Here is a 21,768-nt window from a genome sequence, read left to right as displayed (position 1 = left end):
AGACTACATTTTATAAAATAATTTCAAAATTCGTAGAACCAACAGTCAGATGTACTTGTTTTCAGATTCATGAACAACTTATCAATTCCCTAAAAGATAAAAACGTGCGAATCGCGGTGATGGCCAATTTGACTCACCTAGTTACAGTGCAACATTTATGACTTACAGTGTAATGGATCTCGATTCAGATAAGATTATAGACTTCGTAGTTCTGCAAAAAGGTCTAATTGTAGGCGAAGCAGCATGCGAAAAAGTTCTAGATCGCCTAAAAGAAAAAAATGAACATTACCCTCTTTCTATCGGACCGCCATAGAGGAATTAGGAAATTGATAAGGACCAAATATGAATGGATGGGCTATCAAGTTGACATTTGGCACATGACAAAAAGATTAAAGCCGCCGCACAAATGTGGAAAGAGAGCATCATAAATCACCTGTGTGGTCTTGTGCTGCATGTGAAGGTGATTCTGACGACTTAGAAGACAGATTCATTTCTGTGTTAAATCATGTTTGTAATATAGACGAATGGGGAGAAACAGAGACATAACAAAAAATGTGCACACATTCACCCATACAATAGTGAGAGGGAATGGATCGAACCTGGATCCAGCGATTACAGTGCTCTGAAAAAAGTTGTATGTAACCCTGCCCTTTTAAAACACCTAAATCAGACTAATCAATTTTGTCACACCAGCAAATTTGAATCATACCATAACGAGAGATTGTTTTACACTCCTAAGAGAAAACACTTTCCATATGGTGGAATGGTAACAAGAACTATGATAGCGATAATGGACCATAATTACAACGTGAAAAGAAATGTAACTGGCTCCAGACTCCAGTACTCTAAAGCCACTAAACGATGGGTGGAAGACAAAACATACAGCTGGAAGAAAAATGCGTGGAGAGAAGATACTATACAGAAAAATGTCTTGGAAGTAGTTCTGGTTATCAACTGCCGCAATTCGATGATCCACTTGTTTTAGAGGTTCCCCCAAACATAGCTTCGTGGCTAAACCGTGTGACTAAACAACTATGACGCAATATAATAATATAAACCATGTACTAGTTTATTGTTGACGTGAGATAAACACGTACTTGCAGTCTATTCATAACGAATATTTCACGTCTACATACATTCACTCACTCAGTGAAGGCTTAGGTTATAATGGATCGACATATTAAACCTTTTCAGTTTGAACCCTTACCAGACCCAAGTTGTTCTAATCACTATGAGTACGAAATTCAAAATGGGTAAATTATTATTATTATTATTATTATTATTATTATTATTATTATTATTATTATTATTACAGTATATGCATGTGATAGGTCCTAAGTGTGTTAATAATAACTGACTGTAACGTATGAATATAATTTTACTCGTTCTGCGCTGTATGTGAAACGGAACTACAATGCAGTCTTATGAAGCGATCAGTGGTTATGACGTCAGAGCTTGCAGTAAGACTTTTAATATTTCGCAAACTAAAAGGCGTAGAGCGATGCGACAAACGCCGTTAATACAAAGATTACTTTGGTAAACATCCTATAATATAATCGAAATATGGAATTTTATCGCGGACTGCTCCTTTAATTTGTTAAAGAATAATGAATAGACTAATATGATTTAATTTGCAAAGACATACCATATACAGTATATACTCGGTGATTCACGAGGATTTACCGTCACTTACGGAGCTTATTTTCGAAGACATTCTGAGCAAAAAAGGTCACATAAACATGAGTCCTAATCTCAATATTTTCAGAGTTACACTAATTTGAAGTTGTTAGTAAAATACCTTTTTTCTTTAGTTTTAAGGGTAAAACAATATTACATGTAGAGATTGAGCTATTCAGAAGTGTCATTTCTTTAATTGGCTAGTGTTCTGAAGCTAAAATTGTATTGTCAATAGCTTTGTATAGATTTTGTTTTTCAATTTTTAACTAAAAATTACATCATTCTTACGCACTTATCACGAAAATTGCTGCAAATCATACGACTTTTGGAACTTGATTGTTTACAGTTTAATTATGCATCCTAATGTACAGCTGTCAAAAAAAAAAAAAAAAGTGGCCGTACTCGTGAACAGCGAATATTTTCAAAGTCCACTTCGGGTCGCGGCGATGTTACACGATGCATGTGCTTGTACAAGCAGTTCCGGAACTATGAAAGCGTTCCATATCTGCGCCTCGTAGACCAGTGGTAGAGTGCTTGTTTAATGGTTCAAAGGTTGTGGGTTCGGGCCTTCTTCAAGTTTTCATTTTATTTTTAATCGCTCTTTAGCGATGTAAATGCTATTCAAATTATCATTTATATTCAGTTATCGTTATTAATGGATATCACGTTATTTATATTTTGTTGTCGTTCTTTAGAGATATGAATAAAATTCAAGTCATCATTTGTATTCTGTTATCGTTTTATAACGATATGAATAATAATTATTATTATTGTATCTCCAATGGGGGTTAGCCCTATTTTACATATGTATGGTAGGGCTATAGTTTCATACACAAGAAAGATAAGCATAAAGAGAAATGGAAAAGAAAACTAAATTAGCTTACGCGATGTAAACAAAACATAAACAATCCGTAAATTAGGCATTGCGATTGCAAAACAAATATCAGTTATCAATTTGAAACATACAAAAACATTAACAACACACATACGTAACACTTCTATAACACAAATATGCAGCTTTCCGTACCATATATCATAAATTAATACTCAATAGTCACACAAACACAATCAAACTATAATTACGACATTGCGACGACATCAAGCATCCCATAACTGACTCACATAAGAAATCAAGCATCCGTTACAACACATACACTTCAACATACGTGGTACAGTCATTAAGTTCTGACACTGACGCCTGAAGGGTAGGCACCCACAAGAATCTGGATGTCTCAGAAGATGCCGCGTGATACGGCGTACACTTAAACAGATCGACATCCTCCCTCAATATAGTCGCCGTTGGCCGCTATGCACGTCTGCCAACGTTGGTGTAGCTGCTGGAAGCACCGCTGAAAGATGTTGGCAGGAAGATGCCGTACGGCTTCTCTTGTGGCAGTCATGACCTTTTCGGCCGCATAAAAATTACGCCCTCGTAGGATTGATTTCATGAGGGGAAAGAGAAAAAAAATCGCATGGTGCGAGATCAGGTGAGTACGGAGGGTGTGGCAAAACAGCGACCTGTTGCCTTGCAAGTTCCTCTTGGACAAGGATGGAGCGATGTGCAGGGGCGTTGTCGTGTAGCAACAGCCAATTCTTTCTATGCCAAAGCTCAGGACGCTTACGACGAATTGAATTGCTTAAACGGCCAAGAATCTCTTTGTAGAGGATCTTGTCTACAATTGCACCTTGTGGGATGAATTCTATGTGAACAATTCCATTTGAATAAAAAAAAAACTGTTAAAGAATCACCTTGCCTTTTGACCTATCTTGTTGCGGATTTTTCTGTCGTGGAAATAATGGCGTTTTCCAGGTGGCGGATTGTCACTTCAGTTGCGGATCGTAAAGGAAACACCATGTTTCGTCTCCAGTTATGATCGGTTATAGCAGTTTCGCCTAATTTCTGACAGAACGTGACGTTTGCCCGTTGCTCAAACTGCAACATACTCGAGTTCCGACGCGCGCATTCAAATCACCGTCACAACAAAGACCGTAGTTCTGCTTACAGTGCATGCACTCAACTGTCTCTTGTTGGGTCGAGAGACTAACTGACAAGGTATCATACCATGGCGCCACCTATGCGCTATAGTGCACCACAACGCCACTATGCGCTCAGTATTAGACCTTAATGACTGTACCACGTAGTAACCACACTTTTAAAAGTTACAAATTTGGCTCCAAGAAGAATAAATAGGACACTGTTACTAATTACTATTCTTCTACAATTTCTTAAATATATCTGTAATAAATCTGTGAAATTCCGATATGAATAATATTCACGTTTTTTATATTCTGTTATCGTTCTTTAGCGATATAAATAATATTCAAGTTATTTTTTTGTCATTGTTCTTTCGCAATATAAATAATCTGTATTTTATGTAAGTAATTATTATAACACGAATAAACATATTTCTTTGTAAAATAGGTTATTTTGTTTAGATAATTAAAAACGTATTATATAATATCTTGTATTAATTAAACAAACCGATATTTATCATTTATATTCTGTTATCGTTCTTTAGTGATACTCTATAAATAATATTAAAGTTATTTATATTGTAATCGTTCTTTAGCGATATAAATAACATAAATTTAATATTAGGTTTGGAAAAAATCCAGTTGCATAATACTGCTATTAGTTTTTCTTTTTGTATTATTACATTATACTATCTTGAACCACAATAAAATGAAAAGGAGTAACGAGGAATTGAACCTGAGACCTTGACATCTAAATTTCGACGTTCGTCCGCTGAGCTACGAGGGCAAAAGTGTGGAAACATTTTCGGAAACATTGGCCCAATCACACTCTAAGATTTTCTGATGACTCGTAGAAGCTAGTCCAGGATGCGGGGGGCAAAGGCTAATTGAGATTTCCCGGTCTCTGATCGGGTCAAAAATCCTGATAGAATTAATATTTAACCCTTGCCGTGACTTTCGGTGAAGTCCGGAGGGCCCAATTAGTCAAATCCACTCCTCATCTCCACTCTTGGGCCTCCTGGAATTTAATAAGATGCGAAAGAGATAGTGGTGTGCGGAAAGCAACGGGATGTTAACCGCATTTAGGCCTATCCTTCCCAAGAAAAACTGCAAACATGAACAAAGGAAGCTTTTAATATAAGAAGAAGAAGAAGAAGAAGAAGAAGAAGAAGAAGAAGGAGGAGGAGGATCTTCTGCGGACCTCTGGAAAAAGAACTAAGGAAGAGACTAGTGAAGTGCTTTGTGTGGAGTGTGGCATTGTATGGGGAAGGAACATGGACATTACGACGAAATGAAGAGAAACGAATTGAAGCATTTGATGTGGATGTGGAGAAGAATGGTGTGTGTGAAGTGCACAGACAGAATAAGAAATAAAATTGTGTTTGAAAAAGTGAGTGAAGAAAGAATGATGCTGAAACTGATTAGAAAGAGAAAAAGGAATTGGTTAGGTCTCTGGTTGAAAAGAATAATAGACATTATGATATGTGGATCATATGCGGAGACTGGAGATTGCTGGGTTTGCAATGAAAGACCTGCCCATGGACAGAACACTTATGTATGTATGTTCAGAATGCCTGGAATATCGTGTCTAAGAGCAGTCGCTATTTGCAAAGACTAGTTGATTCCATGTCCACTCGACTGCAAGATGATCGAGATAAGAGGAAGATAGACTAAATATTGAATTGTGGCTTTTTGTTTTGTTTTTTGAACGCTTAATTGTTTGAATGTTTTAAGGCCGACGCCAGTAAATTTGTTTGTTTATGCCACGAAAGATATTTTTATTGAGAATAAAATGTTTTTTCTTTCCATTTGCAGCCACAATATCATAATGATAAAGTCATGGCATAATATATTAATGAACCTGATGTTAATTACTAAAATAATCGTAAAATAGAAAGGAGCCATTATGTATAGTTTGTGTCTCTCAAAAACAGAACAAATAAGAACAAAAAAAGCACGTGGTTGTAGTCGAAAGCAGGACCTCATGAATAAGAGGCCTGAAGCTACCATTATGCTATCGATAACACACAGAATACTTCAGTTATAATTGTAGATATCAGGCAACGTGATCCAACAACATGTAACATCGCCTGTCTCCGAATTGTAGCGAAGATACCCGAAGGGAACTTTGTTTCAGGAGAGCGGCCACTTTTTCTTTTGACAGCTGTACATCCTTAAGCAATTTACAAGAGTGGCGTGAATTGTAACAATTGTTGTAATAAATGCGTGACAAAATATAATTTTGTAGTTAGAAATTGAAAAAAAAAATTCTGTACGAAGCAACTATAATATTCACAACACATTTCTAGCTTCAGAATATTAGCTAATTAAAGAAATCATACTCCTGAATAGTTCATTCTTTATCTGTAATATTCTTTTACCCTTAAAATTCTGAAATAATTTACAGACAACTCCAAATTAGTGCAATTCTGAAAATATTGAGATTAGGACAAATGTTTGTATGACATCTTTTGCTCAGAATGTCTTCGGGAATAAGCTCCGTAAGGGACGGCAAGTCCTCATGAATCATCCTGTATAATGGAGAAGAAATAGGGAAAATGAAAACTGAGAATGCTCAACTGTGACCCAGATGTAAAACACTTTTGTCGAAGTAGGCCTAATATAACTTATACATTGTTATTAGGTTCATGCCTAAGTTCGTAGCGTTTTTGTTTGCCATCACAACACTACGTTGTTAAGAGATTGCTTATCATTTATCATTCGTTATTTGTTATTTGGATTGTTGTGCTTGTAAATAAGCTTGAATTGTGCGGATTTTAAGAACGATTGTGCTATTTCTGGGATAAAAAATGGAGTATCAAGTGGGGGTGATAAAAGAACACTTCTAACGTAATTTTCTGTTTAATAGAGGAGCGAAGGCAGCTCGAAACATTTGTTGCCATGTACGGGGACAATGCCTTGGGAGAAAGCACTGCAAGAAAATGGTACTGTCCCTTCAACACACAACACCCGCACAAAAGTTAGTGTCCATCCACAGAAGATGATGTTATGCGTCTGGTGGGTTAAAGAAGGCGTCTTGTAGTACGAATTGCTTCTCAGGAATGTAACCATAACTGCTGACATTTATTGCCAAAAACGTAGACTTTTGCGGCTGCAAGTGAAGAGAAACGACCGGAAAGATGTATTAAATACTGTTGCAACACGATAATGCACGCCCGCATTCCGCCAACATGGCGGAAGCAGCTATCCAGAAACTGGGTTGGGAAGTGATTCCACATCCTCCATATTCTATAGATCTTGCGTCCTCAGATTTCCATCTTTTCCCTTCTCTATCCAACAATCTTCAAGGTAACTTCTTTTGATAACCCAGATGATTTGAAAACTTGGCTTGACGACTTCTTTAACCTACAAATCAGCAGATTTCTTTAGACACGTAATCGAAAAACTACTCCGCGTTGGCAGAGAATCATAGATAATGTAGGAGAATATATTGCTGATAACAGGCTTAGGATCCGGGACACTTTAGCAACCAATGTACCCACAACTTGACTATAGAGTTCCTTGAATATAGTAGACAGGCATTCTGTGAATGTAAACAACGACGTCAATGTGCTGCGTTATATTCTACTGTTAATAGTACGATCTAGTGATGGTGGAAAATGAAGTAGGATACATACCTCACAAATTTTCATGTCTCTCGGCGACGTCGAAGGCGTTAGGGTTACAATGAACAACCATGTACATACTTGCAACTAGTTCGAAAACTGTTCACTATGAATTGAAAATTCACTCTGATGGTCTGAGTTCGTTTCGTAGGGAGAGACTGGAGAATGTACCTCTGATCACAAATCGGAGTGTGCACTAACGCAAGGTAAACAAAACTCAACGCACCACCTCACCCCTTCTGTCCTCGGTTGCACTGTAATTTCACTTCATTCTTAAGTTGTCTCGGCTCTTAAGCCTGCTGATTAATTTCTGTCTTCTGTTCATTTCAAAACGTTTTGTCACAGCGAAAACATGCTACGAACTTTTGCTTCAACTCAATATTTATTATTTTGTATGGAGTTCTTTACAGTTTAAAAATTATATTCTTACTCATGGATAGACAACTCGTGCTCACAAAGTGCTAAAAAACCTTGAAAGAGAGAAAGACAGACGGAGCCAGCCGCAGCAGTTACAAGTTTTTGTAGTTTCACTGTAAAAGCAGTTCACTGCCACGTTGCGCTCTGGCGGCTTATGCAGGTGGTCGTGATATCTACTCGATTTGAATTTCAGAATGACGCATGATACAACAATTATAGTAATTTTAGGTAGACTGTACCTAAACACACATAACAAAATTATATTATTTCCTAGCTTTGTAAATTAGTTTAGTACTGGAAATACAAACAATACAGCCGTTTCAAGATACAACAAATATAGCTGCAACAGGCTTATTTATTATTACACTATTTGTTAATATGTCTTAATATGAAACATAGAACGCGAGAATTTGCAAGTCTTCATACATTAAAGCGCATTCCTTTGTTCTCAGAAAGGTATTCGCAAACAATCACAAATTCAAGGAAGTAATTTTTTACATGTCACTGGAAATTAAATAAACTTACTTCTGAGCTCTTTCTGTACATTGGGAGCTTTTACACTCCTTTCTTGTATTAAACTCTGCTTCAAGCACGTAATGTGGAAACATTAGAATATATTTGGAAATTCTGACTTGGGCGGCATTACAAACAGTTCGGTTTCCGATTTCGCTGGAATTTGACTGGCGTGCTGTTCTGTAGATTAATCAAGTCAAGCTCTTAACTTTCAGGATCTTCTTCCGGCTGTAAGCCAAAAGTATTTCAGAAAAATCTCGATTCCTAGTCAGTTGTCACTGTTTCTCCAAACTTAACAGTGAATTCTGCTGTAGATCTTGAAGTAGGGTCTTATATTTGATAAGATTTTCTTGTCACTCTTCAAGATAGTTTATAGTCAAAGAAAGTGAAGTTGTGTATGTTCTACATCATACTTCCACAATTGAAATTTATCCATAAATGCTCTTGGCTAATCGATCGTTATGTCGTGCAGTTCTGTAACTCGCACGCACAACGTGCTAACGATATTTGATATCAGTCTCACCTTGTTGATATCTCATTTTACCTTTAGCTGTTCTAAAGCAGATCTAGGCAATGTTTCTTTACTAAAATCTTTACTGTGTTTATTTGTAACATAAAATGCCATGCGTAAAAAAGTGTAATAGAACATAATATAAGCTTCATCTCCCTTCTTAATAAAAAAATCTTTCTCTTTCGATTCATCACTAATGGGAAATGATGTGGGGATTATATTGTGTTTCACTTACAACGAGCCGCCACTTACTGCAGACGCGAGCGAATTTGCTTGTTGCAAGAACCGCATACAGACACTACAGCTAATACAGAGTTGAGGTTGCATTGAGATTGTGTTGACACTTTGAGAGCACGAGTTGCCCACCCATGGTTCATAATCGTTTATCACATCTTATGTAGATGTGTGAAGTGTATGTATCACTGCTTCTACACTTCATGGAAAGCAGCCCTGTCTTAAGTTTCCTCTCCTGCTGTGTACCGTATATTCTTCTCCTTTGATGTAGCGTAGATACTTGAGCAAGAGTGATGCAAATAAATGATGAGGAAAAATGGTATGTAGAAGAGAAAATAAATAGTCACACGGAAACGTGTCCCAGTCACTGTCTCTGTTCATCTTCGTTTTCCCAGCATTTGAACGTATTATTTCAAGTAGATTTACGAATCATGTGGCTAATTGCTGTGTGAGCGAAACGACGTGACATATTAATTGTGAATGAGATGCAGTTGGGGATAATGTGATTTGTGTTGTGTGTTTCAGGTAAGCAACAATTGACCCTGATAGTGTATGTGAGGACTGAACTCTCTGCATAACACGCTTTGAATCATCTTTACAATTTCTCGCTTTTCAAGGTAAGATGGATTAACTCATACCTGCCTTCTGTCTTTAAGGAGTAGGTACAACTCTAACCTATGCCATCGAACTGCGTTATGCATATAATTTCTTTTCGGATACCATTTCTTCCTCGTTTGTGAGGTGGGGGTTCAGTCTTGCATCCTATCATGTCAGCAGTCTTCACTGTTTAATCACTTTTCCCTAGTTCTTTTTTTTTAGGAATAGAAATTCAGTGTAAGGTAATTTCAATTTTAGAATTCAATTTGTTACTGAGACTGATATATCGTCGACAGTTTGATACTAAGTGTGCAGTTTGTAAGATACTCAATATTAAATAGTACGGATTTTGTTTGTCATTTCATGGGAAGCCGGATACTGATACAACACTGCATACATTTATATGCCTGGTAAAGATTTTGTGTGACCTAATTCAGAATATTTTTAACCAGTAACACAAGCTGGTATTCAGTCAAAGTCCTACTGTTGTACTGTGAATGTGTGACTATGTACAGTCTTAGAAAACTGTTGTCGCACATATACTTTATAAGTTCCAGAAAGGAGGCAGTGCGCATGATCAGACATAAAACAAAATAAAACTAATTTTATTACCTCAACTAGTCTACTCTTGTGAACCAGGACGCTCGTCCTCTGATCATGCGCATTGCCTCCTTTTTGGGACTGCAAAGTATCTGTGCGACAAAAATTTTTTCTGACACTGTACATTTCACAAGTGCGAGTGTTTCTTGTGAAGTATTATTACAGATACCGTTCTTTACGAAAGTGTCTTCGTTTGTTTCAACGTGAGTTCCCAGGTGAAAACCCACAATCTGTGGATTATTATTGGAACAGATTGAAGAAACAAGCCCCGTTCTGGTAGACCTCTCTTTCTCACTGAAGAGAAATTAGATGAAATAGGTGCTGTGCTCGAACAATCTCCGCGAAAATCTTTAAAACTCCTAGTTTAGGAAACCAAGATATCATATCCAAATTGTCAGCAGCGATTATACGGGGTGAATCCTAAGTAGGCTTAATGTCATTAATTTCAGGGGGTTATTCTTTGAGATATTTTAAACAAAATGTTTAATACGAATTTGCTCGATTTTGCTTCCTTTTCGAGATAAAAAGTGTTTTATATGTAGCATTTCATAGCGTGTTTTCTGAAAGCCATTGATTTAATTCCCAATATGCTCAATTATTTTAAGAGAGCAGTGTATTATCTTATATATAAAAGTCAATGTGGCTATGTATGTATGTATGTATGTATGTATGTATGTATGTATGTATGTATGTATGTATGTATGTATTTATGTATGTATGTATGTATGTATGTATGTATGTATGTATGTATGTATGTATGTATGTATGTATGTATGTATGTACTCAATACAAATCTACACGCTTTGACCGATATTTGCCAAAGTTTGCACATTTAACCTTCATAACCAGGAGAAGAACATAGACTACTTTAAAATTGGACAGATGGACGTTAAATTATTGAAACAATAAAAATTAGAACGAAATGGCATGTATTATATTAAGTTACAATGGCCTCCTATTCTATAGTCAACTGTCTTTTATTGACGTGATCCAATCACGTCTTCTTCCGTTGTAAAAGCGGCCATATTGTTATTGAATTAATATTAAATAAAATAACATTAAATTAACATTACGTAAATGAGGAACGATTTCTTGATTCAATGTGTCATCGGCAATAATATACAATACAAAATAACATAAAACACATATTTATTTAGTTTTTATAAATTGAAAATCAAACATAATAGGCAGCAAATGTGAAACATTTATAATATTTAAATTCAAGCACTCACATATGCAGGTCTCTGTAGCGTTGTGGTAAGATGAACGACTTAAATGTATGGGGACCCAAGTTCGAACCTGAGCTAAACTTTTTTTTTTATTGTTTTGATAATTTATTTACATTATTTTAAATACGTTATTTTATTTTAACCCGCCATGAAGGGAGTTTTACTACATAAATAATATATCCGTAGTATTTTATTTATGCTGTCTCAAACAAAGTTACCATACAATTACATTTGAAATCTTAATATATAAAAGTGAATGTGGGTATGTATGTTCTCTATACAAATCTACACGCTTTGACCGATATGTGCCAAAGTTTGCACATTTAACCTTCATAACCAGGAGAAAAACATAGGCTATATTAAAGTTGTACAAATGGACGTTACATAAAAAAAATAGAAATAAATACGATCAAACATTCATGTGTAATATTAAAATGATATCTTCTACAGTCAATTGTTTTTTATTATTGTCTTTTGTATTCAACATCGACTTTCACGAGGCCATGGAAATTATAACACGAATAAGTTTGTTGGTACACATCACGAAGGCTAAAACTAGATAATTCGTACAATAAATATCTTTACGCAGTCCAGGACCATATTATGAATTTCTCGATGCAGTTGTAGATAGTGAGCAGGCTGTGTTTTATCCAACTGAATACTAGAATTCCTTCAAACTACAAGGATTGCTACCACATAATTTACTTAATCTTGAATAACCAGAAGTACTACTGCGAAATATTAACCCACCAAAATTATGCACCAACATGATTTGGTGTGAAGAGCTCATGCGAAACGTAATAGAAGTCGCAATGTTAACTGGAAAAACGAAAGGAGAATATGTTTTTATCTCACGTATTGCTATGATACCCATTCCATTTAATGCAATTGCAATTTCAGTGCGACTAGCATTTGTAATGACCATATTAAAATGAAGCTCAAGGATAGTACCTCAAAGTTGACTTAAAAACTGCGTGTTTTTCACATCCTCGACTATATTTTATACAAAGGAGTGGAAAAAAAAAAAAAGATTTTACACGTATCAAAAAGCAATTCAATTATATTTCTGTCATGTTGTTAATGTAATATGTGAATGTACGTAAGCCGACTGAAAATAGCATTGTATTAATTCTAAAATATACGTCTCTCAAAATATTGTTGTTCACGTCCGAAAATATGTTAGTGCGAAATTCTATCTGTATAATCACGTTGCAAATGTACTATGTTGTGCGTTGTGGAAATAACAATCTCTTAGTTTCTAAAATACCGTTAAACCTATACGTCTCTCAGAATATTAGTCTTTATGTAAAAAAAATGACTTATTGCAAGTTTATATTTTATCTGTATTCTGTGTATAAAATAAGAATTAATATAATATGTTCTGAATTTGTGAGATATGGTTTTCCAAGTCATATTAAAAAAACTGGGTATTATATATGTGGGTGTACAGCGCTCAAGGGGTAAAAAATCTTCCAATATAAATTAAATTATATATGTACATATTGATTCGATGCTGAAACTGATCAGAAAGAGAAAAAGGAATAATATTTTCGTTGGGTTTTACTTTGTTCGTAGTTTGATTTTTCTATTATTTTATTTGTATTTTTGGCGGTGTGGAAAAGAGGGCCTAATGGCCTTAACTACACCAGAATAAATAAATAAAAACAAATAAATATATAAATTTAAAAAAAAAACCTTGAACGTCAGGCACAAGATGACATGTTTTCTTTTCGGTGCCTGATTTACAACTGTTTTAAATTGAGTTAACATTGGCAGGCATTTCGCTAAGGAGTTCATCAATTCATGTAAGTGACGTTAAGTGAAAATTAATCTTAGCTTAGTAAAGGCAATTCGTTTTGGTTGTCTATAGTTAGGTTTCCGAGATTTCCGAAATTGTAATAAGCAGTTTAATTGAAAACAGAAGCAGAAAGGAAACCCCGTGCAACGCTGGGTGCTTTTAGCTAGTGATAATATATGATTGAAAAAAAATAGTTTTGTCCTTTCAATGTAACGAAATTTGAGCCGAACAAATGTAACATTTTAAAATTTCTTTTCAGAACGAAAAATTACATTCGTTCGGATAAAATTTATGGACATTTAAAGGGCAAAACTAAAATTCTTACAATCATTTATTATCATAATAAACTCCTCTCTTGAATTGACTGAGCATTTGGGAATTACATTAATCATTTTCCCAAAACACGTTACGAAACGTTTCATATGAAATAATTTTTATCTCGAAAAGGAAGCAAAAACGAGGAAAATTGTATTAAACTTTTCTGATTGAAATAGCTTAAAGAATAAGTTCTTAAAATTAATGATATTACAGTTCAGTCTGTTTAGTTTTATTTAAATCGCTCAATCTTGCGCGTAGCCTACATTAAACAGGCCGACCATTTATTTATTTAAATTCAAATACCTGAGAGCAACAGTAACAAATATAAATGATAATCGGGAGGAAATTAAACACAGAATAAATATGGGAAATGCCTGTTATTATTCGGTTGAGAAGCTTTTATCATCCAGTCTGCTGTCAAAAAATCTGAAAGTTAGAATTTATAAAAAAGTTATATTGTCGGTTGTTCTTTATGGTTGTGAAACTTGGACTTTCACTTTGAGAGAGGATCGTAGGTTAAGGGTGTTTGAGAATAAGGTGCTTAGGAGGATATTTGGGGCTAAGAGGGATGAAGTTACAGGAGAATGGAGAAAGTTACACATCACAGAACTGCACACATTGTATTCTTCACCTGACATAATTAGGAACATTAAATGCAGACGTTTGAGATGAGCAGGGCATGTAGCACGTATGGACGAATCCAGAAATGCATATAGAGTGTTAGTTGGGAGGCCGGAGAGAAAAAGACCTTTGGGGAGGCCGGGACCTAGATGGGAGGATAATATTAAAATGGATTTGAGGGAGGTGGGATATGATGACAGAGACTGGATTAATCTTGCTCAGAATAGGGACCAATGGCGGGCTTATGTGAGGGCGGCAATGAATCTTCGGGTTCCGTAAAAGCCAGTAAGTATTTATTTATTTATTTATTTATTTATTTATTTATTTATTTATTTATTTATTATGTTTCTTTTAGAACTTGTATCAAAAGGTACCCTACCTATAGTATACATACATACATACATACATACATACATACATACATACATACATACATACATACATACATACATACACACACATACATTCATAGTTCATACATACATACATACATACACACATACATATTTCTAAACATAGTTTATAAAATGATTAGCAATAGTATTGATTTTTTATCTGTAAATAGAAAAAGGAATAGGTACTAAAATAGTGTTGTACAAAGTATTTAAAAGCTTCAACAGTAGCTTAGATGTTAACATGTTGTAAATAGTATATTTAGGGAAAGTAGAATAGGCTAGCAATAATGTGTGTACATTGTATTCGGAAGAGTTAGCAATATTGTAATGTGTAGTCTATTAGCATGTAGTATTGCATTTTTGTAATGGAACATGCTTGTAAACAAGATTAAAAAAATACATACATACATGCATGCATACATACATACATACATACATACATACATACATACATACATTACATACAACTCTTCTCTCTCCTGAACTAATTGGAGAAAATGATTTAAAGGAATCCAAGCACGCGACTTATTCGTTCTTAAGAACATTCGATTGGCAGCACGTGTGATTGACAGCTTGGCTCCGTGACTATTTACAGCAATGTACAGAAAGACCTCAACCCGGAGGTTTTACATTTCAAAGTGTGCATTGAACCACTGCTTGTGTTTCTGAGTGCAGTTACAATCTTAGAAGTTGGTGCATGAGCGGTAAGAAATAAATAAAAGGTCTGAATTGAATTACAATAGGAAGTTTGGTGATTTAATGTCGTAAATCGTGTTTTAGTGTGATGAAAATGTATTTAGGGGATCATAGATATAGAGATTAGTTAGGAAGTTATAAAATTTAAAAAAAGATGTTGGGAAATTAAAAAGTGGCTAGTTAATAAATATACTTACGGATTGAAGTTTATTGTAAAGTAATTAATCTTAGAAAGTGATGTAGTGAAGTTTATGAAAGATGATCTTAGTGATAGCATTTCAAATTTTCTATAGTTTTTTTCCGAGTGCTGATTGTGGTTAAGAAATGAATGATCAAACTAAAGTGAACTAGATACTCATGTTAAGATTTAATGAGATTATTATAATGACGTGTATTAGGTAGAAAAAAGATCCCAATAAGTATAACCGTGTGAAGTGTTACGAGTTACATGTATTATAGAAAGACGGAGTTATATATATATATATATATATATATATATATATATATATATATATATATATATATGCAGGGTGTTTAAAAAATACGGGGCATAATTTCAGGTATGTATTTCCCACATGTAGACAATCAAAATAGTTCATTACAACATGTGTCCGGAAATGCTTCATTTCCGAGTTATGGCCTTCACAACATTGAAATTCACCGGAACGTTTTTCTTTCCGCATGTCGTTGTCATTACAGAAGATGTTCAAAATGTCCACCTCCTGCTTGAATACAGACCTCACATCGATGTCTCATTGACTTGCGAACACGATCCCAAACTCCAGGAGTATTGCGTATGTCCTCAGAACATGCCACAATTCGATTCCGAAGGGATTCCAAATCAGGCACCGGAGACGAATAAACCAATGATTTTAAATGGCCCCACAAGTAGAAATCGAGAGGGTTCAGATCAGGTGAGCGTGGAAGCCAAGCAATTGGGCCACCTCTACCTATCCATCGATCAGGAAACCTTCGATCCAAGTACCGGCGAGCCGTACGACTGAAGTGTGCAGGAGCGCCATCATGCAAGAAGTGAATGTGTTGACGATTGATCAATGGAGTGTCCTTTAAAACGTGAGGTATTGTGTTTTCCAGGAAGTTTGTGTACGCATGCTCCGTAAGTCTGTTTACAAGTACATGGGGTCCAACTAATCGATCACCAATGATACAGGCCCACATGTTGAGGGAGAACCGCACCTGGTGATGAGATGGAACAGTTGCACATGGGTTTTCATACGCCCATACATGCTGATTGTGGAAATTTGTTATGCGATCTCGTGTGAACTGTGCTTCATCTGTAAATAATACTAAGGCAGGAAAGTTCGGATTTACACTACACTGCTGCAAGAACCACTGACAGAACCTAACTCGTGCAGGGTAATCTGCTGGTGACAGGGCCTGTACACGTCGCAAATGATAAGGATACAATTGATACTCTTTCAACGGTCTCCAGACAGTCGTATGATGAACATTGACTTGCAAGGCTACCCTTCGTGTGCTGATAGAAGGAGTCATGTTCACAGCCTCCAGAATCTCCTCCTGTACTTCTGGAGTTGTAGATCTTGGTCGTCCCCTTCCCAAACCAGGAGAGTTAAATTTTCCATACTCGCACAGACGGTAATGGAGACGTACAAATGTCTTCCGATCTGGACATTGTCGCTGTGGGTACCTCTCCTGGTACAAACGACCAGCCAGCGCAGCATTGCCGTCCGCCTTACCGTACATGAAGTGTATCTCTGCCAGCTCTTGATTTGAATACATGTCGCACAGTCTAACGCCTACACAACACTGAACGTAACCTTCGCCTCGGAATGAACTATCAGAGTGCCCTCTTAATATCTCCTTTGACGGCAACGACCTGCGGAAAGAAAAACATTCCGGTGAATTTCAATGTTGTGAAGGCCATAACTCGGAAATAAAGCATTTCCGGACACATGCTGTGATGAACTATTTTGATTGTCTACATGTGGGAAATACATACCTGAAGTTAAAAGGCATTTTGAAAAAAATAGTACATGCCTAATAAGCCAGCATAGATTTTTGAAATTATAAACGTTATACAAATCAAGATTTCAGGTACAACTCCCTGTAAAGTTGATTTGAATAATTTCGAGGGAAAAATTGTTCCGGAGCCGGGTATCGAACCCGGGACCTTTGGTTTAACGTACCAACGCTCTACCACTGAGCTACTCGGGAACTCTAACCGACACCGATCCAATTTTTCCCTCTATATCCACAGACCTCAAAGTGGGCTGACAACCGTCAAGCAACCAACTTCGAGTGCACACTAACTCCGTGTGACTTAAATTGTGGTTTTCTGTTAACGAACAGTAACGTGTATTATGCAAATCAAGATTTCAGGTACAACTCCCTGTAAAGTTGATTTGAATAATTTCGAGGGAAAAATTGTTCCGGAGCCGGGTATCGAACCCGGGACCTTTGGTAGCTGAGTGGTGGAGCGTTGGTACGTTAAACCAAAGGTCCCGGGTTCGATACCCGGCTCCGGAACAATTTTTCCCTCGAAATTCTTCATAAACGTTATATTTTCTAATCCAATTAGCCTACTAATAAATTAGAAGATTTCAATAATGAAGAAACCAAAGGAAATTATTATGAATTCGAATTTCAAAATATAACTTAGTAATATATGGTCATTCATTCTAGAATTGTTTCTTCGTGAACTGTTAGCGTACTGTATCGATTTTTTTTCTGGAGAATGAAATATAAGTCCGTGGGAGTCAAGTCCGGAATTCATAACAGTCTAGAGGTTTTCTCGCGATATTTCTTGTCGCCTAACTTGATTTAAGCAACAGTATTGCAGAAGCAGACGGTAAATTCAGTATCCGAATTGCTTCATAGGCAGAAATGATGGGGAGAGGTGAGCATACATAAACCTTAATTTCAAACTTGAGACGGAATGTAGGCTTTATTGCAATGCATGGACCATATCTATGCCTGTATGCACCATGCAGATCTCTAAGATAAGATATACTGAATACTTAGCAGGTCTCTGTTTGATTTTGTTGTAATTTTTGTATCAATGGCTATACAGTATTTCAGTTCTTATTTGGTAGGTGTATAAAGAACTATCCCCCCTCCTCAGGATGTTGAAGTAATATTGATGTTTTGGAATATTATTTTCTCAAGAAAAGTTAAATAGTGTTAAATAGTAGTAATGCTTTCCTTTTTGTGGCCTTGCTGTCACTCTGCATTTTTATTGTATAATGTATTGAGTTGGTGGTTTGAGATGGGCAGGGCATGTAGCACGTATGAGCGAATCCAGAAATATTATAGAGTGTTAGTTGGGAGGCCGGAGGGAAAAAAACCTTTGGGAGGCCGAGACGTAGGTGGGAGGATAATATTAAAATGGATTTGAGGGAGGTGGGATATGATGATAGAGACTGGATTAATCTTGCGCAGGATAGGGACCGATGGCGGGGTTATTTGAGGGCGGCAATGAACCTGGGGGGTAACTTAAAAGCCATTTGTAAGTAAGTAAGTAAGTAATATTGGGTTGCTATGCAAGTAAAGAATGCGCCGTGACTGACATTGCGATACGTAACCGTTATAAACTGGCGACACGAAGAAGGCCCCGAAGATGATTCAAAGCTGCATAACGTAAATGAGTCATGTACACAACTTCTCCCACATCAAACACGTCAACTGTTCACCTGAGCATGAATATCGTTTGCGTAACAGTAGACTACACATTACTGGTATGACTTTATCTCAGTCAGACGATAATATATGCTAAACACTACTTTTATTTAGCCTTTTGTAATAGTACACTAAATTTACAAGCGTCCATTCTAGTGTAATTTTGTAACTGAAATCTTGCAGAAATTAATAAAATGCATTTCCTCCCAAAATGAAATATCAGCTTCTTGTATACTTACTATTAATATAGTGTGACCCAATTATCATGCACATATCAGTCTTGTATAAAATTTGTTTAATATAAATTACTTGAGATACATCGGAACAAATGATACCGGTACATGTAATTAAGTATGAAATTGAGTACAATCTTTCAATAGAATGCGATATCTTTCATAACAAGTGCTGCAAATATCCACCTCTAGCATCAGTGTAGGTGCGAGCTCTTTTCCCCATTTTGGACGTCATCTTGCGCAGAAGTGTGCCATTGATAGAGACAGTCTCTCTTACAATGTTATGCTTAAGTTCTTGCAGAGTGCATTGTCTTTCTTGGTACACAAAACTTTTTAGACACCCTCATAAAAGAAATCTACAGCGATAAATTAGGTGACATTTGCCAAAAAATTCTTTGAAAAACATCATGATGGTATGAGACATACGACTCGCGGCTCCGTCTTGTAAGAAACACGTTCCTCATCTTCGAGCCGGGTACGATTTTACTGCACGATTTATCTATCCATCGAATGTTTGTAACAAATCCATTTTTCTCGCATCTTTTCAAGTGCGTTTCAGGCGGGATACGATAACACTCGATATAGAACGAATTTCAATAACTCCTTTGTCGTTCGCTTGTGTATCTGTCCTTGGGCCTCTGAACATGCACAGAATATTCAAGCGAACCATTATTTTATTGTGATACTGTACAAATGCTGTTTTTCTAAACTGTTGTATGGATTTTGTTTAACTTATATTTAAGGCATATGAGTCATTTCATCTGGAAGACATGCATACGGCATATCTAAAACCCATTTGAGAAATAACCTTATTTTATTTTTAAAAAAAATTCTTATGCTGAAGTTGCAAAAAATGGCTATTAAAACTGGTCCATAAGATTTTATTCTTCACTTGTACTGTATAAATTACCGGTATTCCAGAATATCCCAAGCAATAACTATAATTTTATTGTTACCTATAAATGTATTCCTTAAACCCAAAACTTCTTTCCTTTCTTTCTTGGCATTTTGTTTTTTTAAATTACAACACATTAATATGAAGTTATTTAAGAACCAAAACAGGAAATCGAAGGCTAAACTCATGTTCTTTTGTTTTTCATGTAATTACAGCATTTGTTGTCTTTAATGTGAGAAATACTAGTTCTCAGCATTGTTTAATAACCTTTACAATTTCTCATTTTATGTAACTTTCAATTGTAATTCTGAGAGAAGATATATATCTTTACAACGTCGTTAACTCTTCGAAATCAGAAATCATTACAAGTACTATATAAGCACGGACAGAATGTCTGAATTGAAGTGTAGACATGCAGTACAGAGAAACCCGTAAATAATTCCTGCCATCATTTCTTTCATTCGAGTGTATCCATTCTTCTCGAGAGTATGTTTCTGATATTTTTATCCATATGGGGCAAGGAGAGGAGAACGGACAAGGGAAACTCAAATGGGCAGCTTCTGAGGAATAAGGAATTTGGAAATATGTGGTTGTTTACGTTCATTTTTAAATACCGGGTGATTATAAAGTCTCGATTCATTTTTGAGGGGGAAAAAAATATTACAACCATTAGAACCAATGCACTGAATGAAACGCCCGGCACATATAAACACATAATCCATCTCATTTCCATCTCAGCGAAGTTCCACATGACCACACTGCATGTTCACACATATTCCAGTGACGCACCGTTACACGAACACATTTGACAGCATTCCAAGTGTGATGTTGGTCACCGCATGTCGGATACAGTGCTTTAACTGGTCAATGGAATTGCCTGTACAGCCGCGACTTTAACTACTTCCATACAAAAGAGTTCATGGGTGTGAGATCCGGAGATAGTGGATCCTACCCCAAATCACATATATAACAGATTGCTCAGCCTTATGGGTTTTGACGGCAACAACTCTTATCAATTTCTCTATTCTGCTATCTAGCTACTGCATAAGAAGTCACGTTATAACTCATTTGAATTGCATAAAGCAACTGTACTCCATCTAGCGGTCGTTCCCAATCGACGGTGGCGATCTCGATGGTTGTTCTCTTCCACATGTTACCGTTTTTAACATTGGGATGGCCAATCTGTTATACACAGAGTCCCGCTTAGAAGGATCGAGAAATAAGTGCTAATTTAAAGTATAAAATAATAATGGTTTATAACATAACTTGTTGTACAATTTGATGTAGAAACTTTCCGAGTTTCGGAGAATGGTAACAGCAACTCGATGTGTGCTGCTCGAACTACCCTGAACACATCTAAAAGGTACTCAACTTTCTGCCAAGTATTCCATAACATTTGTGACGTGATTAGCGCAGCTGCATTTATAATGCGTTGTCTCAGTTTTTGCAAAGTGTCAACTGTATCACATTGATACACAACACTCTCGTCACAAAGACCCAGAGGAAGGTCAGTGGGCGTCAAGTCGGTTGACCTAGGTGACCAGGCAAGGGTTCTCCTCTTCCGATCAACGTATTGGGAATGTTTGCATTCAAGAAGCCACGCACTGCTCCATAGTAATGGGGTGGAGCCCCATGTTGCTGATAGACCAATCCTGGGAGGAGTTGATCAACAAAAAAAGTTATGCAACATGTCCAGATACACACATTCCCTGTGACTGTCGCCTCTATAAAGAAGAATGGTCCAATGACGGAATGCTCTACTGAATGGTATCAGGCT

General features: G+C 36.3%; 1 protein-coding gene across 1 annotated transcript in view; it reads left to right on the top strand.

The window, feature by feature from the left end:
- Positions 1 to 21,768, top strand: part of KrT95D (phosphofurin acidic cluster sorting protein KrT95D) — a 1,059,178-nt gene that overhangs the window by 87,804 nt on the left and 949,606 nt on the right. The window lies entirely within an intron of this gene.

This window comes from Periplaneta americana, chromosome 1, assembly GCF_040183065.1.
Source record: "Periplaneta americana isolate PAMFEO1 chromosome 1, P.americana_PAMFEO1_priV1, whole genome shotgun sequence".
NCBI lineage: Eukaryota > Metazoa > Arthropoda > Insecta > Blattodea > Blattidae > Periplaneta > Periplaneta americana.
The sequence above is the reverse complement of the archived record's forward strand: the minus strand, read 5'-3'. Positions and strand labels throughout refer to the sequence as shown.